Genomic DNA, 10374 nt, shown 5'->3' on the forward strand with positions numbered 1-10374 from the left:
GCCTGATACCTCATCCCTTTGACACCTCGTGATCACACAGGCTGGTGTGCTTCTTCCATGTGGGCTTTGTTGCTTCTGAACTAGATGGCCAAAGCTTTCTAATTATCTTGTTTACTTTGAATTCTTTTCTTGATCTCTGCTTTGTCTTAGCCACTCACTCTGACAGTGGTATTGCATTTTTTGCTATTTACTACCAATAGCCACTCCTTTATCATCTTTATCATATTAATGTCACTAGCCATTCAATTGTCTTCTCCATTTACTCCCTTTGTTGTTCAACTCCAACAATCTTCTGGCCTTATCAGAATTCCCAGTCCATTGAACCCAGTCCCCTTTCTTCCTCACCCTACTCTTCCCTGAATTAAAATCTGTCACCACCACTATCATCATTGCTATATGTATTCTCAATTACTTTGCCTGTTTATTTAGTCATATTAACTGGTCAAAACACAACCCCAGTTAAATCTAACTTTCCACCTACTCTGCATGACATCTGGCTGAAGAAAAACACACCTCGATTGCTGAATCAACCTTGACTCATGGTGAGTCCATTCACCATGAACCAAATGCTGTCCAGGTCTGTGCCAGCCCCAGGATGGGTAGAAGTTTAGACCATTAGGGTTTTATTTGGCCAGTTTTCCGAAGTACATCCCCAAGCCTTTCTTCCTAGCCCATCTTAGTCTGGACGATCCACTGACAACTGTTCAGCATCATAGCAACAAACCTCTACTGACAGACAGGTGTTGGGTGTGCTCAAAGAGCACTGGCCAATAATCAAACCTGGGACTTTACCCTCCTGAATGGAAAGAGAAAATTCTCCCTCTGAAGCACTAGTGCCTCCCCCTGATTAGTCTCACTTTAAATTAATGACTATCTCTCACTATATTTCCTCGGTACATTCACACTCCACTTTTCCAAACAAGGTTTCCCACTTTCTCTTCTCAAATCCTCAACACACCTCCTTTCTTATCCACATCTTCAGATGATCTTCTGTCCTGCTTCCTTGAGAAAAATTAAAGTACTTTTAAGAGCACTTTCTTTTTAGGGCAGCTAAATTGTTTTTAACTAAAAGATCATTTTATTGGGGCTCTTACAGCTCTTACAACAACCCATATATCAATTATTTCAAGCATATTTGTACATATGTTGCCATTGTTATTTTCTAGACATTTACTTTCTATTGAGCCCTTGGTATCAGTACTTCTCTTTTCCTTTCCTTGCCCCCACTCTTGTGACCCCTTGATAAATTATAAATTATTTCCTATCTTACACTGACTGCTGTCGCCCTTCCCTCGTGGTTTCTATTGTTCGTCCCCCAAAGAGCACTTTCTTAGACTCCAGCTGCACATTTAACCACTAGTAGCATCTATAGCCATATGCACTGCCTTCCTACCGCTTACTGGACATGAACTACCCATGCTCTTATTTAAAATGAATAACTGCATATGTGGGCTGACCTCAGCCCCTCTCAGGGACATCACTTCCATGTATTTTCCGTCCTGCACCAAACGTTTTTCTTTACTGGATGATTGCCACCAGCTGCTAAATATTGTTATTTTTCCCATTTAAAATTATCAAGGGTTCATGAGGGAGGGAAGGTGAAGGAGGGAGGGGGAAAATGAGGAGCTAATACCAAGGGCTCAAGTAGAAAGAAAATGTTTTGAAACTGATGATGACAACAAATGTACAAATGTGCTTCACACAATGGATGGATGTATAGGTTGTAAAAAAGAGTAGTACGAGCCCCCAATAAAATGATTTAAAAAAAAAGATTGTTAGGCCCCACAGAGATGATTGATAAGACTCTACCATAAATTAGCAAGGAGGTTTTGAAAGGGAGCCACTGGCAGATTAAAAAACAAAAACACAAAAATGGGGCTTTCACTAAATCCTAGCTCCAACTTAAGAACAATTCATTCTGATATCGTGGCCCTGCTTGATACTCGCTCTTAGGAAAGGAACACAGATGATACGGGTGCTATAGAAAAGTGTGGTGAAGAAATTAGATGGTTCCAGGCTGTCAGATAAAACAGTGTCTGGGGTTTTAAAGGCTTGTCTCCAAACAAGCCGCCATCTAAGTGAGATGCCAACTAAGCCTACATGGAAGAAGCACATCATTCTTAGTCAACGAAGGAGTGTGATGGATACAGCCTGAAGTCCAAGGAGGGAATAGTATCAGAGCCTAAACGGTGACAACCTGGTGTGCAGAAGGCTGTGGATGACAGTAGGAACCCAAGATACGTTCGTGGGATCCACATAAGGAATAAGCCTCCTGTGATTTCCCTCAATCCATATAGAGGGAAGGGAGGGAAGTGGTTATGAAATAGAGGGCATTGGAGAGATGATTATAGGAGATCAGAATGATAAACCTGACTTGACTAGTTGAAACCTTGTCAGTGGATCCCTGCTCTGATGCACATTAGGCCTGATCTGGTTTTCAACATTTTCAGTATTGTTTTTTTGCTTGTTGTTTGTTCATATGAGGGTTTATCTCAGATGTATTCTGTTATTGGGGCTGTGTTAGTGTGGGATGACTCGAGAAACAAATCCAGGGAGACTCATGTGTATAAGAAAAGAGTTTTATATAAAGAGTAATTGTAGTAATGATGAAATATGCAATTTTCCTCTGATTCTTAAATGCTTCCTCCACCCCACTACCATGATCCCAAATTCTACCTTACATATCCAGCTGGACCAGAGGAGGTGCACTGGCACAGATAGGAACTGGAAATACAATGAACCCAGGACAGATGAACCCCCCAGGACCAGTGGAGAGAGTGGTGATGGCGGGAGGGTGGAGGGAAGGAGAGGGAGAAAGGGGGAACAGAGGACAAGGTCTACATGTGGCCTCCTCCCTGGGGGATGGACAGCGGAGAAGTGGGTGAGGGAGATGTGGGATGGGGTAAGATATGATAAAATAATTATAAATTATAGGGGGAAGGGGGAGGGGGGGAGGAGGGGGAAAATGAGGTGACACCAGGGGCTCAAGTGGAAAGTGGGTGTCGTAAGAACGATGAAGTCAACATATGTACTAAAGTGCTGGACACAGATGACATATGTACAGATTGTGATGAGTTATATGAGTCCCTAATAAAATGATTATTTAAAAAAAGAGTAATTGTATATTAAGAAAACATCCTAGCCCAGTCTAGATCAAGTCCGTAAGTCCGATATTAGCCCATTTGTCCGATACCAGTCTATAAATTTCTCTTCAGACTCACGCAACACATGCAATGACACCAAATGCAGGAAGATCACAGGCCAGTGGGTGGAAAGTCTTATGGATCCAGTGTTGGTGGAAGCATCTCAGTGCTGGCGTGGGTCTCCACGTGGCTCCTCCAGCTCCAGGGCTCTGGGTACCATGAGTGTGGCTCCATGTGGCTTCTCCACAGAAAGACAACACAGAGAGTGTGTCTGGCCTTCAATGAGCTATTTATCTCCTTAGCACCTCCAAATGAAGTCATCAAGCTGTAATCTGATTGACAGGCTAGATTCCACCCCTTTCTCAAGTTGACAGTAGATTATGTAACTGCCACAGGGGGTCATCCACTTGAATTTCTGTTACATGTTTTTCTGTTTTTTAGTATATGAAACCCAGAATTCATGAACCTACAGGGACAGCAAGTAAAATAAAGGTTTCTGGGGGATACATTAGTGGTGGGAGGGGGAGTTAAAGGGAATTAATGTCAAGGAGATGGGGGAGTAAAAGGGAATGGATGTAAGGAAAAGAATGTTTGGAAACTGTGGTAGCAACTACACAATACTGCTTGATGTGATTGAACTATGGAATGATATATCTATATTAACTCCCAATAAAATGGTTTTGAAAAAAAAAAAGCCTGAGGTACATGGATGAATAGCTTTTCTCTCATTTGAATTTAAATCTTTACAACAGTTTGAATGCTCTTCTCTGAATGCATCAGTTCCAAGACATCACTAATTTGGTTCAAAGATAGCCTTTGAGTTACAAATTCATCGTGTTGTATGTTTTTAGACACAGATTCAGGATCCAGTGCCTTTCCATGTGTGACCTGTGACCAAATGGCAGGGCCAAGTAGAGATCTCTTTACCTAAAGCAGCTACTCCAACCACCACGCTGTGGACCCCAGCCTTTGGGGCAGGCTCCCAGCGCTGCTCTCAGGATCTTCACAATACCAATGCACTCAAAGGGGTAGACCTCCTGAATGGGCTTACCGACGTGCTGCGGGTTCATACATTCAGAGGCCCCAACCTCCTTGTCCTTTGCAAATTTATCTTTGTTGATGTCAATACCTATGAACTAGGATGCACCAGCTACCTTACAGCCCATGATAGCTGCCCATCCAACTCCTCCAAGGCCAAAGCTAGGATAAGTAGAGTCAGGTTCCACCTTTGCAGTGTTCGTGGCAGCACCATTACCAGTTGAGTTGTCACAGCCTAGCAGGTAGACTTTATCCAGGGGTGCTAAAGGATCTATTCAAGCAACAGAGATATCGGCTACAACTATGTATTCAGAAACAGTGCTGGTTCCCCTGTAATGGAAAACGGTCTTTCCTTTGCAAGTCAACCTGCTAGGACCATCTGGCATCAATCCTTTCCCCTGGGTGACTCATCTTTTGGCAAAGGTCTGTTTTCAGATTTAGACAAAACTCGCATTCTCCACATGTGGGATGTACAGTGGAATGACAGCGTCACCAGCTTTCCGTTTAGTAACTCCCTCGCCAACACTCTCCACAATTCCTGCTCCTTCTGTCCCGAGAAAACCCCCTCAGGGTCAGCTCTGCTCAGAGTAGGCATCAGTGTGGCCGACGGCAGTGGCAATGATCTTCATTCAGACTTCATGAGCCTGGGGGGTGCCACCTCTACCTCCGCTACGGAGAGGGCTTTCCAGCTTCCCAGGATCCCTCACACTTGATGACCTAGTTTGCCAGGCCTGCCAGCTTGGGTCAGTAGGGGGCAAGCCTGTTACCAGCAAGCATGAGGGGTGGACGCCAAGCCTCTTATTTCTCTAGGACATAAATCAAGGAGGAGGACTGTCTAGTCATCTCGTCGTTGTTTTGATTTGCACCTCCTTATTGACCGATGATAGTACGTGGCTACCTGGATGACCTGATCACATTTTTCTTTCATTATGAGTCTTTTCAAAGTTCATTCTTCAGTCTGTGTTAGTTTAGGTAGTTAATATTTTTCTAGAAATTTGTCCATTTCATCTAGCTTTTCAAATTTATTTGAGTTCTTCCCGGTATCTGTACCCTTTTCAGTTCATCCGGTCTGTTGTGGCAATGTCGACTTCTTTTCGTAATCTGTTATTTGTAGTTTCTTTTACTTTTCCTTATTCAATTTGAGTGTGGCTTGCTGATTTTATTAATCCATCCACAGAACCCATTTTTAGTTTAAAGGATTCTTTCTCTTGTTTTTCTGTTCCATTTATTTCTGCTCAACTCATTATTGTGTTTTTTTCTTCTGGTAACTATCAACTTCTATTACTCGGTAATTTTAAAACAGAGTGTCATTTAATTTCCAAGTATTTTCCCCTGATTCTTCTATTTGTAGAATTCTAATTTTATAACATTGTGATCTGAGAAGATGTTTCATAATATCTCAGTGTTTTTAAATGTATTGAGGCTTACTTTATTTGCTCCTCATATTATTATGAGGTTGTTTATTTCTTTCTTCGATTCTGTTAGGTTTATGTATTTTTGAGGTTCTTTCATTGATACTAATTATTGTTATGTTCTCTTGTTCAACTTGTCTCTTATGCTGTTGCCTTCCAGTATAGGTTTTTTTTGTGGGGGGGGGGCGGTATCCAGCAACTGCCAATATGTGCATTTGATAGTCACATGCAAACAACTTAAAAACTTATAAATCTTGTGTCAACTCTGCATGATACCTTTAAGAAGAAAATGACATATCAAGTTCGCTAATCATGCAAAATAGTAAAGAACTAAAACATTTTATATAATGAAATAATACATACGAATGTAGAAGTTGACATTGGAAATTGACCTGGGTTCATAAGAATGTATCAAATTTCAGAAATTTTCTTTAGTAACAAGCTTTTGCTTTTAGATTTCCCAGTACACAGTAAAGTTTATCACAGAAGATAAAAAAATTTTTTTTTCAACAAATCCAACAGGGAATTCTTGAGACACCTTTTCATGTAAAACACACATGAATGCAGTTATCAATCCATCTGAGAAAGGTTTTCAATTGAAGTGAAAATAAATTTTTAAGTATATTTTATAGGATTATAATAAGGCAAAACTAACTTGTGGAAAACATAGATACAAAGATGATGTGAACTACTAATTTACATTTTAAAACCTCAAAGGGATTACAGTAGAGTTGGAGGAGCTCAGACAATGCCTGTAAAACAGAAAAACAGCCCCAAACAGAACCATGCCTAGGCTGACGATAATAAAGAAGTGAGACTGTTTGGATCTTTTTTTATATACATCTTTATCTTACATGCTTTAAATCATGCCAAGAATGCAAAGTAGAACTATACATTACTTCAGTGGAAAAAGTTCAACGTTGTGCAGTTTTCTGCCTCTTCATTTTAAGAAGTGGCAACAAGTCCTGTGTTTGTTTTTTTAAACAGAGATCTGAGAAACTTTATCAAAAAAGGTAGTGAAGGCAAAAATTGGCTGACATCCAACGGGTTTCTTTTTCACACAATGTGGATAAGTCATTTCATGATTAGAAAATGAATCCCTTAAGTAAATGCATTGTATGTGATATTTGATCTCACTGCAGTGACAAATCCGTAAGTAAGCAGGGCTTTCCTACACTCACTGTAGCCTCAAGCCACTGGCTTTAGATGGAGTCCTTTCTCATCGGGTTTCCTACCTGCCTCTCGATGTCACTCCGGCTGGTTAGGCAACAGGCTGCCATTCTGCCCGGAGCTGGCTGTACTCCATAAGTTGGACCCATCTATGGTGCAGAAGCCTGGGTTTCATTAAATCCTTGCTGGGTCCATACCTGGCCATACATTGTATATGCAGGTCCTTGCCAACCACAGGGCACATACCACTGGCCCCGCTGGTCGTAAGCTTGTAAGTAACCAATTGCATGTGCTGCACTTTCATGGGAATTGAACCAGACAATTAATCCCCTTATCTGGAAAGACTTGAATTTCCATTTTTTGGCCCAAAGCTGAAAAAGTCTGACATATTAGTTGTTCTGTTCACCCAGAACATTTCTCTGACTACACTGATTTACCACCTCACCATCCGACAGCTGTTTGGTTTTTGACTCATCTGTATGTTTTGACCTGGAGGCTGCCAAATTAGGTCTGCCTTGTCTTCCACCAAGCTGCTGGCTACTCATCTGTTGAACAGTACTTCCCCCATCCCGTTTCTTGAAAAAGGAGGCGAAACCATATCCCTTTGAATTTCCTGTCGCCGCGTCTTTAACCACTTAGGCATCTGACATTTTTCCAAATGATGTGAAAACATTTTTTATATCTTCTGTTGTAATTTCTGGACTGAGATCAGCAAACAAGACATGGGAATGGTGTTGTGAAGGCTGCAGGCTGACAACGGTACAATCACTTCTAGCTCTCTTTTAGGGCCAGAGAGTTGGTGCCCAAGTCCCTTTGCCTTCACCGGTTCTCTCATAGCAACGAGTGTTGCAGCTATATGATGATTCTCATCAAACTCGCCAATACAAGATGGGTCATTTCTAGCTATAGCCACTATCATTTTGCACTTTTTGCAAGGTCCATTGTGGCTAAAAAGCTGGAGAATTAAAACTTCTGTCACATCTGGAACAGTTACCAATGTAGTCTTGGGCAGCTCAGCCTCCTGACTGTCTCTGAACCTTAGGAGTGCCTCTGGCCAAGAACAGCAGACTCACTCCGCCTCCTTCTTTGGCTGGCAATTACACTTACCTCACAGTCTATTTTATCTGAAATGAATATCACCACTCTTGCTCTTTTGGGATTGTCACTAGCTTGAGATTTCCCCCCCTCAACCTTTGGTTTTTTGGGGTCTTGTTTTGTACATGTGTCTAAGATGTTCCTCATGTAGATGACATATTGATGTCATCTATTTTCACATCTATTCTGCTACTCTACATTTAATCTATCTGCATTCAGTGGAATTACTGAGAGGTGTGATTTTGCTGTGTGTGTGTGTGTGTGTGTGTGTGTGGTGCTGCGCATTCCTTTGTTCCACACACTTTTCTGTCCTGACTTCATAGTATTTGTGGTCATTTCTTCACTGCTGTTGTTTTAGTGTTTATTGAATCATTGTGACTTCCCTTTTTTTTTTACTTTGGTGAGATTATTCATTTTCTTTGAGGTTCTCGTTTATATTATCAATTTATTCCTAAGTTTAAAACAGTCTTGAAATCTACCTGCCTTCCTCTCCATCTGAAAGTTCTATAACTACACTCTCAAACAAACAAACAAACAAACAAACAAACAAACAAACAAACAAACTCACTGCCATCAAGTCAATTCGGACTCACCGTGACCCTATGGGACAGGGTAGAGCTTCTCCTGTGGGCTAGAATGCCTCATCTTTTTTCCCCCTGGGGAGCAGCTGGTAGTTTTGAACTGCTGACCTTGTGGTTACCAGCCCAATGCATAACCACTACACTACCAGGGCTGTAAGTAACTACACTAGTTCCCCTTTTAACTTTATCATTGTCTTTATTCACCATTTGATCTCTCTGGTTCCCTCTTTTCAGTCTTCTAGGGTTGTTTTAAAAGATCTAGTAGTATAGTGGGGTATCCATTGAGCAGCTAACCAAACGGTCAGCAGTTCGAGCCCACCAGCCACTTTGTTGGAGTAAGATGAGGCAGTCTAGTCCTATAGAGATTTAAGATGTGAGAAATCCAAAGTGGATAGTTCTACTCTGCCCAATATAGTTGTTATGATTCAGATGCAAGCCAATGGCAGGGAGTTTGGTGTTGAGTGAGCTTTGTTTTGCTCTGGTTACTTCTACACCTGGGTTGACTTCTGGGTGGTGTCATGTATGTGCATCTCAGGCTGTTGTCTGTCGTTGTGGGCTCTCTGTTCAATGAACTCCATTTAGTATTTTTTGTAAGATCAGTCTGGTTTTTACAAATACTTTTAATTTCTCTTTATCTAAACATCCCAATTTCACAGTTGCCATTGAGAGACAATTTTGCTGGGTGTAGGACTGTTGGTTGGTGCTTTCTTTTTTCTTTCAGAGTTTAATAGATATCACTCTGTTCCCTTCTGCCTGCATGGTTTCTGTGAAGAAATCGGGGCTTACTCTCATTGATTCTCCTTTGAAGATAATTTTTTGGGGTCTGTTTTTCTGGAGCTTCTTGCAGGTTTCTTTCCTGGGCTTTGCTTTTGGAAAGTTGATTGTTATTTAAGGAGTCCTGGTGTGTAGTAGGTTACACATTGGGCTTCAAACGGTTGATTTGAGAGATAAAAATGAAGTTATTTACTCCTGTAAAGGTTTAAAGTCTTGAAAATCCAAAGGGGCAATTCTACTTTGTCTGAGAGGGTCACTGTGAGTCAGAATCAACTCTAAAGCAGAGGGTATTATGATATGTCATGGTGAATTTATTTTGGATTCTATCCTGTTATGGATTCATTCCATCTCTTGAATGCATATCTTCTGGACTTTCATGGTGTTAGTAAAGTTTTCTTCCAAAAACTCTTTTGCAAAAATTAGTTTTATTGGTATATCATTCACATATCACATGAGGTAATCATTCAATCATAGTAAGAAATGTGCAATCATGACCACAATTGATTTCAGAATGTTTTTCTTGTGCTCATTATTCTGAGCTCCCTATGCACCCCCAATTTTCCATCAACTCTTAGAAATTGCTTTTTGTTGTCTCTTTCTGTTCTGGAAGTCCTATAGCCCATAAGTTAGGTCTCTTACTGGTGTCTCACATAATTCTTATGCTTTCTTTGGATTTTCATTTTTCCTTTGTTTTATCATTTTTCCTTTATTCTTAATGGTTAATCTGCAATATTTTTATATCATTTTATTAAGAGCTCATACAACTCTTATCACAATCCATACATCATCAATTATGTAAAGCACATTTGTACATTCATTGCCCTCATCATTCTCAAAACATTTGCTCTACACCTAAGCCCCTCCCATCAGCTCCTCATTTTTCCCCTCCCTCCCCGCTCTGCCCTCCCTCATGAACCTTTGATAATTTATAAATTATTATAATTCATAATTTGTCATATCTTGCTCTGTCTGATGTCTCCCTTCACCCACTTTTCTGTTGTCCGTCCCCCAGGGAGGAAGTTATATGTAGACCCTTGTAATCGGTTCCTCCTTTCGAACCCACCCTCCTTCTACCCTGCCAGTATCACCACTCACACCACTAGTCCTGAAATGATCATCTGCCCTGGATTCCCTGTGTTTCCAGTTCTTATCTGTACCAGT

General features: G+C 41.0%; 1 pseudogene; it reads right to left on the reverse strand.

Moving 5' to 3' along the window:
• Window positions 1–4066: 4066 nt before the first annotated feature.
• LOC101639937 overlaps window positions 4067–10374 on the reverse strand; it is an 8425-nt pseudogene continuing 2117 nt past the window's right edge.

Source organism: Echinops telfairi, unplaced genomic scaffold, assembly GCF_000313985.2.
Source record: "Echinops telfairi isolate 266 unplaced genomic scaffold, ASM31398v2 ScPeMD7_2;HRSCAF=8, whole genome shotgun sequence".
Lineage (NCBI taxonomy): Eukaryota > Metazoa > Chordata > Mammalia > Afrosoricida > Tenrecidae > Echinops > Echinops telfairi.